Source organism: Arachis hypogaea, chromosome 17, assembly GCF_003086295.3.
Source record: "Arachis hypogaea cultivar Tifrunner chromosome 17, arahy.Tifrunner.gnm2.J5K5, whole genome shotgun sequence".
NCBI lineage: Eukaryota > Viridiplantae > Streptophyta > Magnoliopsida > Fabales > Fabaceae > Arachis > Arachis hypogaea.
The window spans coordinates 87,745,671-87,764,362 of NC_092052.1; the positions used below are offsets into that span (position 1 = coordinate 87,745,671).

General features: G+C 38.5%; 2 non-coding genes across 2 annotated transcripts; one reads left to right on the forward strand and one right to left on the reverse strand.

The window, feature by feature from the left end:
• The first annotated feature begins 10,147 nt into the window (after window positions 1–10,147).
• Window positions 10,148–10,255, forward strand: LOC112767650 (small nucleolar RNA R71). Its single transcript, XR_003185092.1, has one exon. It is a non-coding gene; the product is annotated as a small nucleolar RNA R71 (small nucleolar RNA).
• Window positions 10,256–17,072: 6,817 nt separating this feature from the next.
• Window positions 17,073–17,180, reverse strand: LOC112768020 (small nucleolar RNA R71). Its single transcript, XR_003185459.1, has one exon. It is a non-coding gene; the product is annotated as a small nucleolar RNA R71 (small nucleolar RNA).
• Window positions 17,181–18,692: the final 1,512 nt, after the last annotated feature.

Here is an 18,692-nt window from a genome sequence, read left to right on the forward strand (position 1 = left end):
ACTAACATTGCCACTAACGGTCTTCTTCCTTGCTTCGCCCATGTTAGTGCAGCCGTTAGTGGCACTAACGTTGCCACTAACGGCTAAACCATCCATTGCCCGCCGTTGTTGCTGCCGTTCGTGTGCCTGAATTGGCCACTAATGTCACCTTGTTTCTGCTTCTTCCTTGCCTGAAATCATTCAACCATTGCATCAAAGCCTTGCTCGAATCACAAGATAATGCATCATTCATTGCATCAATTAGTTAATTGCGTAAATCTCATGAAAATGTTTATAATTCTCAATGTTTGATTGAATCAAGACATGTATGCATAACTCATCCAAATGCTTGCTTATTACATAAGAATATGCATGAAACTAACCTAAAACATACTAAAAATGGCTTGTAAAACTAGAGAAGTATTATAGATTCTGTAAAAGTAAGTAAATAAGAAATTAATCCTTGAAGCAAAATAAACAGCAAAAAAAAAGCATGGTCCAAGGCTTTTAGCATCAATAGTTAGGAAGATCTAAAACGATTAAAAGCTTAAATGAGTTGCTTTCCTAACTATATGCTTGTGGTGTGAATGTGTCAAGTAATCCTTGAGACAGAGTACTAAGTGTCGACATCAAGCGCAATTACAAAGTATGCCAAAGGATTTGAGCACCACTGTCTAGGAGTAATAAAATGAAAAATTAAAACTTTTAAAAAAGAGTTACCCAGTTAGGTGCTTATGGTGTTGTTGTTTCCAGTCAAGCTTGAAGACAAAACATTTAGAGTCATGGCTAGGCTCAAGGTGCAAAGCACCAAAGGAAAAGAAAAGAAAAAGTTGTGTTCAAGGATCAATCAGAGCTTCAAGAAAAAGAGAATCCATAATACCATCAAGATTTTAGTTCTAAAGGGTATCAATATTTCTGAGCTTCGAGAGATAATGAGATGCCAAACCTATTCAAAATTACAGTGTCATTAGCCCCACTCGGTGATTAGACAAGAGCTTAAATGAACATTCAAGTCTTAGGCATTTTCTCTTCTTAGTCCTGTTTTCTTTTTAGTTGCTTGAGAACAACCAACATTTTAAGTTTGGTATTGTGATACGTGAATATCTTATACCCATTTTAGGCTTATTTTCTAGTTAAATTTAGTTAGAATTTAATAAGTTTAATTATATTTTAGTGTTAAAACCCTCTTTGGATGCTATTTTGAGTTTTTCTGGTGTTTTTATTATTTAAGGTGAAATTTGGATCAATTTGGCAAAATTTTAAGCAAAAAGAAAAAGTTTTGAAGTTTCCCCTTTGGGCGCTAAATGCCAGTAGCAACCAGTGGAGTCAGGAGCGTTTCTGCCCCCCTTTGGGTACTAAATGCCAATCTTGGCATTTAGCACCTGGCAATCTAAACCGAATCCACACTCAAGGAGAATCTTTAGTGGATTCAGCTTAGTTATTATCTTATCTTTTATTTTTGGAATTTTTATTTACAAATGAAATCTTTTAGGTTTAGGATTTATTATTTTATTTTAATTTGAAATCAAATTATGTTAGATATAAAAAGGAAAAGATTCATCTTTTTAGGAAGATCTTCTCATTTTCAAACGTTTTAATTTTCCAGAACCCTTGTTTTCTCTGTAAGTCATGAGCCACTAAACCTCCTCGGTTAAGGTTAGGAGCTCTATTTATTTTCTATGTATTAAGACTATTGCTTTTATATTTTAATTAGTGTATTGATTCAGTTTCAAGGAATGCTTTCGTTCTTCATCTTATGAATCTGGGTAGAACGACAGTATAACCCTTATTGTACAGGTGTTCTTGTGATTCTGGACAGAGCTATCTCACTTTAACAACAGCTTGAAAGTAAATTTCTCCTAAATTGCTAATTATTTGAACTGAGTTTTATGCTATAGTCATAAAACTGAGGTGGTGAGGTATTATAACCTCTAAAAATAAAATCATATATGTATAATATAGGTGAAATGAATATATATTCGAGGAGCCTTGAAAGAAAGCTTAAATAATAAGTCACAAAAATAAAAGTGCATCGCTCGTGTGAATGTAAACCGAGTAAAATCGAAAAGGATAAAACAAAAGTATAAAGAGTAGAAGGTCATGAGTTACAAAATACCGAATCTCTGACTCAACCTGCAAAGCTAAGGTTGGCTGGTAGAATAAACAAATAGATATATGATGAGCGGATAATTTATACGCTTTTTGGCATTATTTTTAGTATGCTTTTAGCATGTTTTAGTTAGTTTTTATTATATTTTTATTAGTTTTTATTTAAAATTCACTTTTCTTGACTTTACTATGAGTTTGTGTATTTTTCTGTGATTTCAGGTATTTTCTGGCTGAAATTGAGGGACCTGAGCAAAAATCTGATTCAGAGGATAAAAAGGACTGCAGATGCTGTTGGATTCTGACCTCCCTGCACTCAAAGTGGATTTTCTGGAGCTACAGAAGCACAATTGGCGCGCTCTCAATTGCTTTGGAAAGTAGACATCTTGGGCTTTCCAGAAATATATAATAGTCCATACTTTGCCCGAGATTTGATGGCCCAAACTGGCGTTCAAAGTCAGCTCAAGAATTCCCAGTGTTAAATGCCGGAACTGGCACCAAAGTGGGAGTTAAACGCCCAAACTGGCACAAAAGCTGGCGTTTAACTCCAAGAAAAGTCTCTACATGAAAATGCTTCAATGCTCAGCCCAAGCACACACTAAGTGGGCCCAGAAGTGGATATTTACGTCATTTACTCATTTTTTGTAAACCCTAAGCTACTAGTTCTCTATAAATAGGACCTTTTGCTATTGTATTTAGAGAGGAATCTTTGAGTAGTTCTATGCTACCATACATCACGTTTTGGGGCTGGCCTCATGGCCATGCCTAGACCATGTTCTTATGTATTTTCAACGGTGGAGTTTCTACACACCATAGATTAAGGTGTGGAGCTCTGCTGTACCTCGAGTATCAATGCAATTACTATTGTTCTTCTATTCAATTCAGCTTGTTCTTTTTCTAAGATATCACTTGTTCGTCAACTTGATGAATGTGATGATCCATGACACTCATCATCATTCTCACCTATGAACGTGTGCCTGACAACCACCTCCGTTCTACCTTCGATTGAGTGTTTATCTCTTGGATTCCTTAATCACAATCTTCGTGGTATAAGCTAGAATTGATGGCGGCATTCTTGAGAATCCGGAAGGTCTAAACCTTGTCTGTGGTATTCTGAGTAGGATTCAAGGATTGAATGACTGTGACGAGCTTCAAACTCGTGATTGTGGGGCGTTAGTGACAGACGCAAAAGAATCACAGGATTCTATTCCGACATGATCGAGAACCGACAGATGAATAGTCGTGCTGTGACAGAGTGCGTTGAACATTTTCACTGAGAGGACGGGATTGTAGCCATTGACAATGGTGATGCCCAACATAAAGCTTGCCATGGAAAGGAGTAAGAAGGATTGGATGAAGACAGTAGGAAAGCAGAGAGACGGAAGGGACAAAGCATCTTCATACGCTTATCTGAAATTCTCACCAATGAATTACATAAGTATCTTGGTGCACGAAATTGTGATCTCCAGGCTCGAACAAATCCTGGTAATGGCTCCAAAGCTTGGTGCTCTGATCTTAATTCATGATTGTCACAACTTCGATACAACTAACCAGCAAGTGCACTGGGTCGTCCAAGTAATACCTTACGTGAGTAAGGGTCGAATCCCACGGAGATTGTTGGTATGAAGCAAGCTATGGTCACCTTGTAAATCTCAGTCAGGCAGATATAAAGTGATAATGGTGTTTTCGAATATTATATAATAAAATAGGGATAGAGATACTTATGTAATTCATTGGTAGGAATTTCAGATAAGCGAATGGAGATGCTTTTCGTTCCTCTGAACCTCTGCTTTCCTGCTATCTTCATCCAATCAGTCTTACTTCTTTCCATGGATGGCTTTATGTGATACATCACCACTGTGAATGGCTACTTTCGGTCATCTCTCGGGAAAATGATCCAATGCCCTGTCACGGCACGGCTAATCGTCTGGAGGCATCACCCTTGTCAATGGCTTCATCTTATCCTCTCAGTGAATAATATGCTCACGCACCCTGTCACGGCACGGCTATTCATCTGTTGGTTCTCGATCATGCTGGAATAGGATTTACTATCCTTTTGCGTTTGTCACTAACGCCTTGCAATCGCGAGTTAGGAGCTCGTCACAGTCATTCAATCATTGAATCCTACTCGGAATACCACAGACAAGGTTTAGACCTTCCGGATTCTCTTGAATGCCGCCATCATTCTAGCTTACGCCACGAAGATTCTGGTTAGGAGATCTAAGAGATATTCATTCTAGCTTAATTCATGTAGAACGGAAGTGTTTGTCAGGCACGCGTTCATAAGGGAGAAGGATGATGAGCGTCACACATAATCATCACCTTCATCACGTTCTTGGGTGCGAATGGATATCTTAGAAGCGAAATAAGAAGAATTGAATAGAAAACAGTAGTACTTTGCATTAATCTTTGAGGAACAGCAGAGCTCCACACCTTAATCTATGGAGTGTAGAAACTCTACCGTTAAAAATACATAAGTGAAGGTCCAGGCATGGCCGAGATGGCCAGCCCCCTAAAACGTGATCAAAGGATCATAAGGTAATCCAAAGATGAAAAACTGAGACCAAAGATGGTCAAAAAGACCAGTAAAGGGTCCTATTTATAATAAACTAGCTACTAGGGTTTACATGAGTAAGTAATTGATGCATAAATCCACTTCCTGGGCCCACTTGGTGTGTGTTTGGGCTGAGCTTAAGTGTAGCACGTGCAGAGGCCATTTGTGGAGTTGAACGCCAGTTTCTGTGCCAGTTTGGGCGTTCAACTCTGGTTTTGGATCCTTTTCTGGCGCTGGACGCCAGATTTGGGCAGAAGGCTGGCGTTGAACGCAAGTTTACGTCGTCAATTCTTGGCCAAAGTATGGACTATTATATATTGCTGGAAAGCCCTGGATGTCTACTTTCCAATGCAATTGGAAGCACGCATTTCGAGTTCTGTAGCTCCAGAAAATCCACTTTGAGTGCAGGGAGGTCAATATCCAACAGCATCAGCAGTCCTTCTTCAACCTCTGAATCTGATTTCTGCTCAAGTCCCTCAATTTCAGCCAGAAAATACCTGAAATCACAGAAAAACACACAAACTCATAGTAAAGTCCAGAAATGTGAATTTAACATAAAAACTAATGAAAACATCCCTAAAAGTAACTAGATCCTACTAAAAACATACTAAAAACAATGTCAAAAAGCGTATAAATTATCCGCTCATCACAACACCAAACTTAAATTGTTGCTTGTCCCCAAGCAACTAAAAATCAAATAGGATAAAAAGAAGAGAATATACTATAAATTCCAAACTATCAATGAAACATAGCTCCAATCAAATGAGCGGGACTTATAGCTTTTTGCCTCTTGAATAGTTTTGGCATCTCACTTTATCCATTGAGGTTCAGAATGATTGGCATCTATAGGAACTTCAGATTTCGAATAGTGTTATTGACTCTCCTAGTTCAGTATGATGATTCTTGAACACAGCTTCTTTATGAGTCTTGGCCGTGGCCCTAAGCACTTTGTTTTCCAGTATTACCACCGGATACATAAATGCCACAGACACATAATTGGGTGAACCTTTTCAGATTGTGACTCAGCTTTGCTAAAGTCCCCAATTAGAGGTGTCCAGGGTTCTTAAGCACACTCTTCTTTTGCTTTGGACCTTGACTTTAACCGCTCAGTCTCAAGTTTTCACTTGACACCTACACGCCACAAGCACATGGTTAGGGACAGCTTGGTTTAGCCGCTTAGACCAGGATTTTATTCCTTTAGGCCCTCCTATCCACTGATGCTCAAAGCCTTGGGATCCTTTTTATTTGCCCTTGCCTTTTGGTTTTAAGGGTTATTGGCTTTTTCTGCTTGCTTTTTCTTTTTCTCTTTTTTTTTTTTCGCCTATTTTTTCTTTTTTTTTTCTTTTTTTTTTTTTCTGCAAGCTTTGTTCTTTGCTGCTTTTTCTTGCTTCAAGAATCATTTTTATGATTTTTCAGATTATCAAATAACATGTCTCCTAGTCATCATTCTTTCAAGAGCCAACATATTTAACATTCTTAAACAACAACTTCAAAAGACATATGCACTGTTCAAGCATTCATTCAGAAAATAAGAAGCATTGTCACCACATCAATATAATTAAGCTAAGTTCAAGGATAAATTCGAAACTCATGTACTTCTTGTTCTTTTGAATTAAAACATTTTTCATTTAAGAGAGGTGATGGATTCATAGGACATTCATAACTTTAAGACAAAGTTACTAACTACTAATGATCATGTAATGAAGGCACAAACATAGATAAGCACATAACATAGAAAACGAAAAACAGAGAAAGCAAGAATAAGGAATGAATCCACCTTAGTGATGGTGGCGTTTCCTTCTTGAGGAACCAATGATGTCCTTGAGCTCTTCTATGTCTCTTCCTTGTCTTTGTTGCTCCTCCCTCATTGCCTTTTGATCTTCTCTTATTTCATGAAGCATGATGGAGTGCTCTTGATGTTCCACCCTTAGTTGTCCCATATTGGAACTCAATTCTTTTAGGGAGGTGTTGATGTGCTCCCAATAGTTTTGTGGAGGAAAGTGCATTTGAGGCATTTCCGGAATCTCATGGTGATGAGCTTCTTGCGCCTCTTGAGCTCCATGACTGGGCTCTCTTGCTTGCTCCGTCTTTTTCTTAGTGATGGGCTTTTCCTCTTTAATGAGGATATCTCCCTCTATGTCAATCCCAGCTGAATTGCATAGGTGGCAAATGAGGTGAGGAAAGGCTAACCTTGCCATGGTGGAGGACTTGTCAGCCACCTTGTAGAGTTCTTGAGGTATAATCTCATGAACTTCCACCTCTTCTCCAATCATGATGCTATGGATCATGATGGTCTGGTCTATAGTAACTTCAGACCGGTTGCTAGTGGGAATGATTGAGCATTGAATAAACTCCAACCATCCTCTAGCTATAGGCTTGAGGTCCAATCTTCTTAGTTGAACCAGCTTGCCTTTGGAGTCAATCTTCCATTGAGCTCCTTCTACACATATGTCCATAAGGACTTGGTCCAACCTTTGATCAAAGTTGACTCTCCTTGTGTAGGGGCGTGCGTTCTCTTCCATGTATGGCAAGTTGAACGCCAACCTCACATTCTCTGGACTAAAATCTAAGTATTTCCCCCGAACCATTGTAACATAGTTCTTTGGATCCGGGTTCTTACTTTGATCATGGTTCTTGGTGATCCATGCATTGGCATAGAACTCTTGAACCATTAGGATGCCGACTTGTTAGATGGGATTTGTTAGAACTTCCCAACCTCTTCTTTGAATTTCATGTCGGATCTCCGGATACTCATTTCTTTTGAGTTTAAAAGGGACCTCAGGGATCACCTTCTTCTTGGCCACAACATCATAGAAGTGGTCTTGATGGGCTTTGGAGATGAACCTTTCCATCTCCCATGACTCGGATGTGGAAGCTTTTATCTTCCCTTTCCCTCTTCTAGAGGATTCTCCGGTCTTAGGTGCCATCAATGGTAATGGAAAAACAAACAAAAGCTATGCTTTTACCACACAAAACTTAGAATATTGCTCGCCCTCGAGCAATAAACAAAAGAATAGAAGAAGAAGAAGAAGAAATATGGAGAGGGAGAGGGAGATGTGGTTTCGGCTAAGGAGAGTGTAGAGGGGTGTGTTGTGTGAATTTGGTGAAGAATGGAGGTCTTTATATAGGGAATGGAGGGGGGGTTAAGGTTCGGCCATATGGGTGGGTTTGGGTGGGAAATTGGTTTTGAATTTTGAAGGTAGGTGGAGTTTATGAGGTAGGTTTATGGGGAAGAGTGGATGGATGTGAGTGGTGAAGAGGTGATGGGGAAGAGAGTTTGAGGTGATTGGTGAGGGGTTTTTAGGGAAGAGTGTTTATGGGGTTGTGTGAAAGAGAGTGGTGAGAAGAAGTGAGTGGAGGTAGTTGGGGATCCTGCGGGGTCCACAGATCCTGAGGTGTTCAAGGATTTACATCCCTGCAGCCATTAGGCATGTAAAAATGCCTTTGTACCCAACTCTGGGCGTTCAGCGCCAGGTTGGTGGCCATTTTGGGCGTTCAACGCCCATTTGTGTGCCATTTCTGGCGTTGAACGCCAGAACCATGCCTGTTCTGGCGTTCAGCGCCCAAAAGCTGCCCATTTTGGGCGTTCAGCGCCAGAACCATGCTCTGTTCTGGCGCTGAACGCCAGACAGATGCTCCTCCAGGGTGTGATTTTTCTTCTGCTGTTTTTGATTCCGTTTTCGAATTTTTTGTTTATTTTGTGACTCCACATGATCATGAACCTAAGAAAACAACAAAAATAAGAATTAGATAAACATTGGGTTGCCTCCCAATAAGCGCTTCTTTAATGTAAATAGCTTGACAGTGGGCTCTCATGGAGCCTCACAGATGTGCAGAGCTTTGTTGAGACTCTCCAACACCAAACATAGAGTTTGGATATGGGAGTTCAACACCAAACTTAGAGTTTGGTTGTGGCCTCCCAACACCAAACTTAGAGTTTGACTGTGGGGGCTCTGGTTGACTCTGCTCTGAGAGAAGCTTTTCAAGCTTCCTCTCCATGGTTGCAGAGGGAGATCCTTGAGTTTTGAATACAAGGGAGTTCTCATTCCATTGAAGGACTATTTCACCTCTGTCAACATCAATCACAGCTCTTACTGTGGCCAGGAAAGGTCTTCCTAGGATGATGGATTCATCCTCTTCCTTTCCAGTATCCAGGACTATGAAATCAGCAGGGATGTAAAGGCCCTCAACCTTTACTAATACATCTTCTACTTGTCCATAAGCCTATTTTCTTGAGCTGTCTGCCATCTCTAGTGAGATTTTAGCAGCTTGCACCCCATAGATTCCCAGTTTCTCTATTACAGAGAGGGGCATGAGGTTTATTCCTGAACCAAGGTCACACAGAGCCTTAAAGATCATGGTGCCTATGGTACAGGGTATTATGAACTTTCCAGGATCCTGTCTCTTCTGAGGCAATGTCAGTTGATCCAGATCACTTAGTTCATTGATGAAAAAGGGAGGTTAAACTTCCCAAGCATCAATGCCAAACAATTTGGCATTCAGCTTCATGATTGCACCAAGAAACTTGGCAGTTTGCTCTTCAGTGACATCCTCATTCTCTTCAGAAGAGGAATACTCATCAGAGCTCATGAAGGGCATAAGGAGGTTCAATGGAATCTCTATGGTCTCTAGATGAGTCTCAGATTCCTTTGGTTCCTCAGAGGGAAGCTCCTTATTGATCACTGGACGTCCCAGGAGGTCTTCCTCCTTGGGATTCACGTCCTCTCCTCTCCTCACAGGTTCGGCCATGGCGCTTATGTCAATGGCCTTGCACTCTCCTTTTGGGTTCTCTTCTGTATTGCTTGGGAGAGTACTAGAAGGGATTTCAGTGATCCTTTTACTCAGCTGGCCCACTTGTGCTTCCAGATTTCTAATGGAAGACCTTGTTTCATTCATGAAACTTACTGTGGCCTTAGATAGATCAGAGACTAAATTTGCTAAGTTAGAAGCATTTTGTTCAGAGTTCTCTGTCTGTTACTGAGTTGATGATGGAAAAGGCTTGCTATTGCTAAACCTGTTTCTTCCACCATTATTAAAGCCTTGTTGGGGCTTTTGATCCTTCCATGAGAAATTTGGATGATTTCTCCATGTTGAGTTATAGGTATTTCCATAAGGTTCACCTAAGTAATTTACCTCTGCTATTGCAGGGTTCTCAGGATCATAGGCTTCTTCTTCAGAAGATGCCTCTTGAGTACTGTTGGATGCAGCTTGCATTCCATGCAGACTCTGAGAGATCATATTGACTTGCTGAGTCAATATTTTGTTCTGAGCCAATATGGCATTCAGAGTATCAACTTCAAGAACTCCCTTCTTCATAGGCGTCCCATTGCTTACAGGATTCCTTTCAGAAGTGTACATGAACTGGTTATTAGCAACCATGTCAATGAGTTCTTGAGCTTCTGCAGGCGTTTTCTTTAGGTGAATGGATCCACCTGCAGAGGTGTCCAGTGACATCTTTGATAGCTCAGATAAACCATCATAGAATATATCCAGGATGGTCCATTCTGAAAGCATGTCAGAAGGACACTTTTTGGTCAACTGTTTGTATCTTTCCCAAGCTTCATAGAGGGATTCACCTTCTTTCTGTCTGAAGGTTTGAACATCAGCTCTAAGCTTGCTCAGCTTTTGAGGAGGAAAGTACTTGGCTAAGAAAGCCGTGACCAGCTTATCCCAAGAGTTCAGGCTGTCTTTGGGTTGAGAATCCAACCATAATCTAGCTCTGTCTCTTACAGCAAAGGGGAAAAGCATGAGCCTGTAGACTTCAGGATCTACTCCATTAGTCTTAACAGTATCACATATCTGCAATAATTCAGTTAAGAACTGAAAAGGATCTTCAGATGGAAGTCCATGAAACTTGCAGTTCTACTGCATCAGAGAAACTAATTGAGGTTTCAGCTCAAAGTTGTTTGCTCCAATGGCAGAAATGGAGATGCTTCTTCCATGTAGATTGGAATTAGGTGCAGTAAAGTCACCAAGCATCTTCCTTACATTATTATTATTTCCGGCTGCCATATTCTCTTCCTGTTCAAAAATTTCTGAAAGGTTATCTCTGGATTGTTGTATTTTAGCTTTTCTTAATTTTCTCTTCAGAGTCCTTTCAGGTTCTGGATCTGCTTCCACAAGAATGTTCTTATCCTTGCTCCTGCTCATATGACAAAGAAGAAGGCACAGAAAAATAATAATAATAATAGAGATCCTTTATACCACAGTATAGGGATCCCTTTGTGAGTGGAAGAAAAGAGGGGGAGACAAAGAATGTGATGTAAAGGAAGAAGCACAACTGTACGGATGGAAGAGATGTGAGATGAGATGTTAGGATATGAATGAATAAATAGAATAGGATGGGGGAGGTATAGTTTTCGAAAATTATTTTGAAAAAGAGTTAGTGATTTTTGAAAAATGGTTTTTGAAAAATGTTAGATATTTTCGAAAAATTTTTAAAATTTAAAAATAAAAATAATTAGTTAATAAAAAAGAAATTTTTGAAAAAGAGGGGAGATATTTTCGAAAATTAGAGAGAGAGAGAATTAGTTAGGTAGTTTTGAAAAAGTTAAGAAACAAACAAAAAGTTAGTTAGTTAGTTGAAACAATTTTTGAAAAGATAAGAAGTTAGGAAGTTAGAAAAGATATTTTGAAAAGATATTTTTGAAAAAGATAAGATAAGAAGATATTTTTGAAAAGATATGTTTGAAATTAGTTTTGAAAAAGATTTGATTTTTAAAATCACAATTAATGACTTGATTCATAAGAAATCACAAGATATGATTCTAGAACTTAAAGTTTGAATCTTTCTTAAAAAGCAAGTAACAAACTTCAAATTTTTGAATCAAAACATTAATTGATTATGTTATTTTCGAAAATTTGATATAAAAATAAGAAAAAGATTTTTGAAAAATATTTTTGGAATTTTCGAAAATAACTAAGAATTTTGAAAAAGATTTGATTTTTGAAAAAGATTTTGAAAAAGATAAGATTTTCAAATTGAAAATTTGATTTGACTCATAAGAAACAATTTGATTTTAAAAATTTTTGAAAAAGTCAATCCAAATTTTCGAATTTGATGAGAGAAAAAGGGAAAGATATTTTTTTGATTTTTGAATTTTTATGATGCAAGAGAAAAACACTAAAAGGATGCAATGCATGAAATTTTTAGATCAAAACAATGAATGCATGCAAGAATGCTATGAATGTCAAGATGAACACCAAGAACACTATGAATGTCATGATGAACATCAAGAACATATTTTTGAAAAATTTTTAATGCAAAGAAAACATGCAAGACACCAAACTTAGAATTCTTTAATGCTTACGCACTAAGAATTCAAGAATGCATATGATAAACATGAAAAGACACAAAACAAAAATTCATCAAGATCAAACAAGAAGACTTACCAAGAACAACTTGAAGATCATGAAGAACACTATGAATGCATGATATTTTCGAAAAATGCTAGATGCATATGCAAGTGACACCAAACTTATGATATGACTCAAGACTCAAACAAGAAACAGAAAATATTTTTGATTTTTATGATTTTCTAATTTTTTTGGATTTTTTTCGAAAATAATATGAAAAAGAAAAATAAGGATTCCAAAATTTTTAATATGAATTCCAGGAATCTTGCATTTTTAGTCTAAAGCTTCAGTCCAGGAATTAGACATGGCTCACTAGCCAGCCAAGCTTTCAATGAAAGCTCCAGTCCAAAACACTAGACATGGCCAATGGCCAGCCAAGCTTTAGCCTTTAACACGAGAGTATATTGCTCTTTGATAACAAATTGCAAGCCTCAGTCCAAAAGAATTTAGACATGGCTTTACAGCCAGCCAGGCTTCACATGCTTCATGAAAACACTAGAATTCATTCTTAAAAATTTTGAATAAATTTTTGAAAACATTTTTATTTTTTTCGAAAACAAGAAAAATTTTTTTGAAAATATTTTTGAAAGATTTTTGAAAAGAAAACGAAAAGAAAGTTACCCAATCTGAGCAACAAGATGAACCGTCAGTTGTCTAAACTCGAACAATCCCTGGCAACGGCGCCAAAAACTTGGTGCACGAAATTGTGATCTCCAGGCTCGAACAAATCCTGGTAATGGCTCCAAAGCTTGGTGCTCTGATCTTAATTCATGATTGTCACAACTTCGATACAACTAACCAGCAAGTGCACTGGGTCGTCCAAGTAATACCTTACGTGAGTAAGGGTCGAATCCCACAGAGATTGTTGGTATGAAGCAAGCTATGGTCACCTTGTAAATCTCAGTCAGGCAGATATAAAGTGATAATGGTGTTTTCGAATATTATATAATAAAATAGGGATAGAGATACTTATGTAATTCATTGGTAGGAATTTCAGATAAGCGAATGGAGATGCTTTTCGTTCCTCTGAACCTCTGCTTTCCTGCTATCTTCATCCAATCAGTCTTACTCCTTTCCATGGCTGGCTTTATGTGATACATCACCACTGTCAATGGCTACTTTCGGTCATCTCTCGGGAAAATGATCCAATGCCCTGTCACGGCACGGCTAATCGTCTGGAGGCATCACCCTTGTCAATGGCTTCATCTTATCCTCTCAGTGAATAATATGCTCACGCACCCTGTCACGGCACGGCTATTCATCTGTTGGTTCTCGATCATGCTGGAATAGGATTTACTATCCTTTTGCGTCTGTCACTAACGCCTTGCAATCGCGAGTTACGAGCTCGTCATAGTCATTCAATCATTGAATCCTACTCGGAATACCACAGACAAGGTTTAGACCTTCCGGATTCTCTTGAATGCCGCCATCATTCTAGCTTACGCCACGAAGATTCTGGTTAGGAGATCTAAGAGATATTCATTCTAGCTTAATTCATGTAGAACGGAAGTGTTTGTCAGGCACGCGTTCATAAGGGAGAAGGATGATGAGCGTCACACATAATCATCACCTTCATCACGTTCTTGGGTGCGAATGGATATCTTAGAAGCGAAATAAGAAGAATTGAATAGAAAACAGTAGTACTTTGCATTAATCTTTGAGGAACAGCAGAGCTCCACACCTTAATCTATGGAGTATAGAAACTCTACCGTTAAAAATACATAAATGAAGGTCCAGGCATGGCCGAGATGGCTAGCCCCCTAAAACGTGATCAAAGGATCATAAGGTAATCCAAAGATGAAAAACTGAGACCAAAGATGGTCAAAAAGACCAGTAAAGGGTCCTATTTATAATAAACTAGCTACTAGGATTTACATGAGTAAGTAATTGATGCATAAATCCACTTCCTAGGCCCACTTGGTGTGTGTTTTGGCTGAGCTTAAGTGTAGCACGTGCAGAGGCCATTTGTGGAGTTGAACGCCAGTTTTTGTGCCAGTTTGGGCGTTCAACTCTGGTTTTGGATCCTTTTCTGGCGCTGGACGCCAGATTTGGGCAGAAGGCTGGTGTTGAACGCCAGTTTACGTCGTCAATTCTTGGCCAAAGTATGGACTATTATATATTGCTGGAAATCCCTGGATGTCTACTTTCTAATGCAATTGGAAGCGCGCCATTTCGAGTTCTGTAGCTCCAGAAATTCCACTTTGAGTGCAGGGAGGTCAGAATCCAACAGCATCAGCAGTCCTTCTTCAACCTCTGAATCTGATTTCTGCTCAAGTCCCTCAATTTCAGCCAGAAAATACCTGAAATCACAGAAAAACACACAAACTCATAGTAAAGTCCAGAAATGTGAATTTAACATAAAAACTAATGAAAACATCCCTAAAAGTAACTAGATCCTACTAAAAACATACTAAAAACAATGTCAAAAAGCGTATAAATTATCCGCTCATCATATCTCTATCTTTATTTTATGTTTTATTTATCTTTTAATCATTCATCCTCCATAACCATTTGAATCCGCCTGACTGAGATTAATAAGATGACCATAGCTTGCTTCATACCAACAATCTCCGTGGGATCGACCCTTACTCACGTAAGGTTTATTACTTGGACGACCCAGTGCACTTGCTGGTTAGTTGTGCGAAGTTGTGATAAAGAGTTTAGATTACAATTGAGCGTACCATGTTGATGGCGCCATTGATGATCACAATTTCGCATACCAAGTTTTTGGCTCCGTTGCCAGGGAATGAACGAACAATAGTTTCACATTTGTTTCCGGCAACAACACCAAGTTTTTGGCACCGTTGCCGGGGATTGTTTGAGTTTGGACAACTGACGGTTCATCTTGTTGCTTAGATTAGGTACTTTTCCTTTTTATTTTTTGAAAAAAAATTTCAAAAAATACAAAAAGATTTTCTATTTTGTTCTTCAAAGTTTTTAAGAATAAATTCTAGAGTTTCATGATGATTTGTTGAAGTCTGGCTAGTTGTGAAGCCATGTCTAATCTTATTGGACCGAGGTTTCAACTTATCATCACAAGAGCTTGTTGAGTTCTATCAATTTTGCTATTGTTAGCAATGATCTGCTAAAGCTTGGCTGGCCATTGGCCATGTTTAGTGTTTTGGACCAGAGCTTTCATTGAAAGCTTGGCTGGCTAGTAAGCCATGTCTAATTCCTGGACCGGAGTCTTAGACTAGCGTTGCAATGATTCCTGGAATTCTTATTAAAAGTTTTGATTCTCTTTATTTTCTTTTCTATATAATTTTCGAAAACCACAAAAAAAATTTTTAAAATCATAAAATCAAAAATATTTTATGTTTCTTGTTTGAGTCTAGTGTCTCATTTTAAGTTTGGTGTCAATTGCATGTCTTTATTCTTCTAATTTTCGAAAGTTACATGCATTATGTTCTTCATTGATCTTCAAGAAGTTCTTGATGATTTCCTTGCTCTGATCTTTAAATTCTCTTGTCGTGTGTGTTTGTTGTTTTTCACATGCATTTTCATATTGTTATAGTCCTTAGTATACAAACTTCTAAGTTTGGTGTCTTGCATGCATTGTTTATTTGAATTTAGTTTTCATGTTTAGTTGCATTTTGATCATTTCTCATCATTAAAAATTAAAAAATTTTTAAAATTGTGTCTTTTCAAGTCAGTAATACAGAAAATTGAAGATTCAGAACATACAGCAGAGGAATCACACAGAAAAAGCTGGGTGTTCAAAACGCCCAGTGAAGAAGGAAAACTGACGTTTAAACGCCAGCCAGGGTACCTGGCTGGGCGTTTAACGCCCAAAAGGGTAGCATTTTGGGCGTTAAATGCCAGAATGGATACCATTCTGGGCGTTTAACGCCAAGATGACACAAGAGGGAAGATTTTGTTTTTAATGCACATTTTTTTCAAGTTTTCATAATTTTTCAAAATCAAATCTTTTTCAAATCGTATCTTTTCAATCATATATTTTCAAAATCAATTTCTTTCCATTTTCAAAAATACTTGCTAACAATTAATGATTTGATTCAAAACTTTCAAGTGTGTTGCCTTTTCTATTAAGAAAGGTTTAATGTCTGAATCATATCTTTTAAATTTCTTATTAGCCAAGTCATTAATTTTAAAAATCAAATCTTTTTTTTTAAATTGTTTTTCAATCATATCTTTTCAATCATATCTTCTTAATCACATCTTTTTCAAAATTAAATTTTCAATCATATCTTTTTGATTTCTAATTTCAAAATCTTTTTCAAAAATTACTTTATCTCTTTCCCAACTCTAATTTTCGAAAATCATTCTTCAATTTTTAAAAATTATTTCAAAATCTTTTACTTTAATTTCGAAAATTCTTCCTCTCTTCTCACATCCTTCTATTTAAGGACTAACACTCCTCCACTATCAATAATTTGAACTCTATCCCTCTTGATAAGTTCGAATTCTTCTCTTTCTACCTCTTCCTTCTATTCTTCTTTTCCTCTGACACCTCAAGGAATCTCTATACTGTGACATAGAGGATTCCATACTTTCTTGTTCTCTTCTCTTTCATATGAGCAGGAGCAAAGACAAAGGTATTCTTGTTGAGGCTGACCCTGAACCTGAAAGGACCTTGAAGCGAAAGCTAAGAGAAGCGAAGCCACAACTCTCTGAAGAGGACCTAACAGAAATCTTCAAACTAGAAGAAGATATGGCAGCCGAAAACAACAACAATGCCAACAATGCAAGGAAGGTGCTGGGTGACTTTACTGCACCTACTCCCAACTTCTATGGGAGAAGCATCTCTATCCCTGCCATTGGAGCAAACAACTTTGAGCTTAAGCCTCAATTAGTTTCTCTGATGCAACAGAATTGCAAGTTTCATGGACTTCCATTAGAAGATCCTCATCAGTTTTTAGCTGAATTCTTGCAAATTTGTGACACTGTCAAGACCAATGGGGTTGACCCTGAGGTCTATAGACTTATGCTATTCCCTTTTGCTGTAAGAGACAGAGCTAGGATATGGTTGGATTCACAACCTAAGGAAAGCCTGAACTCTTGGGAAAAGCTAGTCAATGCCTTCTTGGCAAAGTACTTTCCACCTCAAAAATTGAGTAAGCTTAGAGTGGAAGTCCAAACCTTCAGACAGAAGGAAGGTGAATCCCTCTATGAAGCTTGGGAAAGATACAAACAATTGATCAGAAAGTGTCCTTCTGACATGCTTTCTGAATGGAGCATCATAGGTATCTTCTATGATGGTCTGTCTGAACTGTCCAAGATGTCATTGGACAGCTCTGCTGGAGGATCTCTTCATCTGAAGAAGACGCCTGCAGAAGCTCAGGAACTCATTGAAATGGTTGCAAATAACCAATTCATGTACACTTCTGAGAGGAATCCTGTGAATAATGGGACAAGTCAGAAGAAAGGAGTTCTTGAGATTGATACTCTGAATGCCATATTGGCTCAAAACAAAATATTGACTCAGCAAGTCAATATGATTTCTCAAAGTCTGTCTGGAATGCAAGCTGCACCAGGCAGTACTAAGGACGCTTCATCTGAAGAAGAAGCCTATGATCCTGAGAACCCATCAATGGAAGAGGTGAATTACATGGGTGAACCCTATGGAAACACCTACAATCCTTCATGGAGAAACCATCCAAATCTCTCATGGAAGGACCAACAGAGGCCTCAACAAGGCTTCAACAACAACAATGGTGGAAGAAACAGGTTTAGCAATGGCAAGCCTTTTCTATCATCTTCTCAGTAGCAGACAGAGAACTCTAAGCAGAACCACTCTGACTTAGCAACCATGGTCTCTGATCTAATTAAAACCACTCAAAGTTTCATGACTGAAACAAGGTCCTCCATTAGAAATTTGGAGGCACAAGTGGGTCAGCTGAACAAGTTACTGAACTCCCTCCTAGTACTCTTCCAAGCAATACAGAAGAAAACCCAAAAGGAGAGTGCAAGGCCATAAACACAATCAACATGGCCGAATTTGGAGAGGGGGAAGAGGCAGTGATCGCCACTGAGGAAGACCTCAATGGACGTCCACTGGCCTCCAATCAGTTCCCTAATGAGGAACCATGGGAATCTGAGGCTCATAATGAGATCATAGAGATTCCATTGGATTTACTTCTGCCATTCATGAGCTCTGAAGAGTATTCTTCCTCTGATGAGGATGAAGATGTTACTGAAGAGCAAGTTGCTAAGTACCTTGGAGCAATCATGAAGCTAAATGACAAGTTATTTCGTAATGAGACTTGGGAGGATGAACCCCCATTACTCACCAAAGAACTGGATGACTTGACTAGGCAGAGACTACCTCAAAAGAGACAGGATCCTGGGAAGTTCTCAATACCTTGTACCATAGGCACCATGACCTTTGAGAAGGCTTTGTGTGACCTAGGGTCAAGTGTAAACCTCATGCCTCTCTCTGTAATGGAGAAGCTAGGGATCCTTGAGGTACAAGCTACAAGAATCTCACTAGAGATGGCAGACAATTCAAGAAAACAAGCTTATGGACTTGTAGAGGATGTCTTGGTAAAGGTTGGAGACCACTACATCCCTGCTGATTTCATAGTCCTAGAGACTGGGAAGTGCATGGATGAATCTATCATCCTTGGCAGACCCTTCCTAGCCACAACAAAAGCTGTGATTGATGTTGACAGAGGAGAATTGATCATTCAAGTGAATGAAGAATCCCTTGTGTTTAAGGCTCAAGGATATCCCTCTG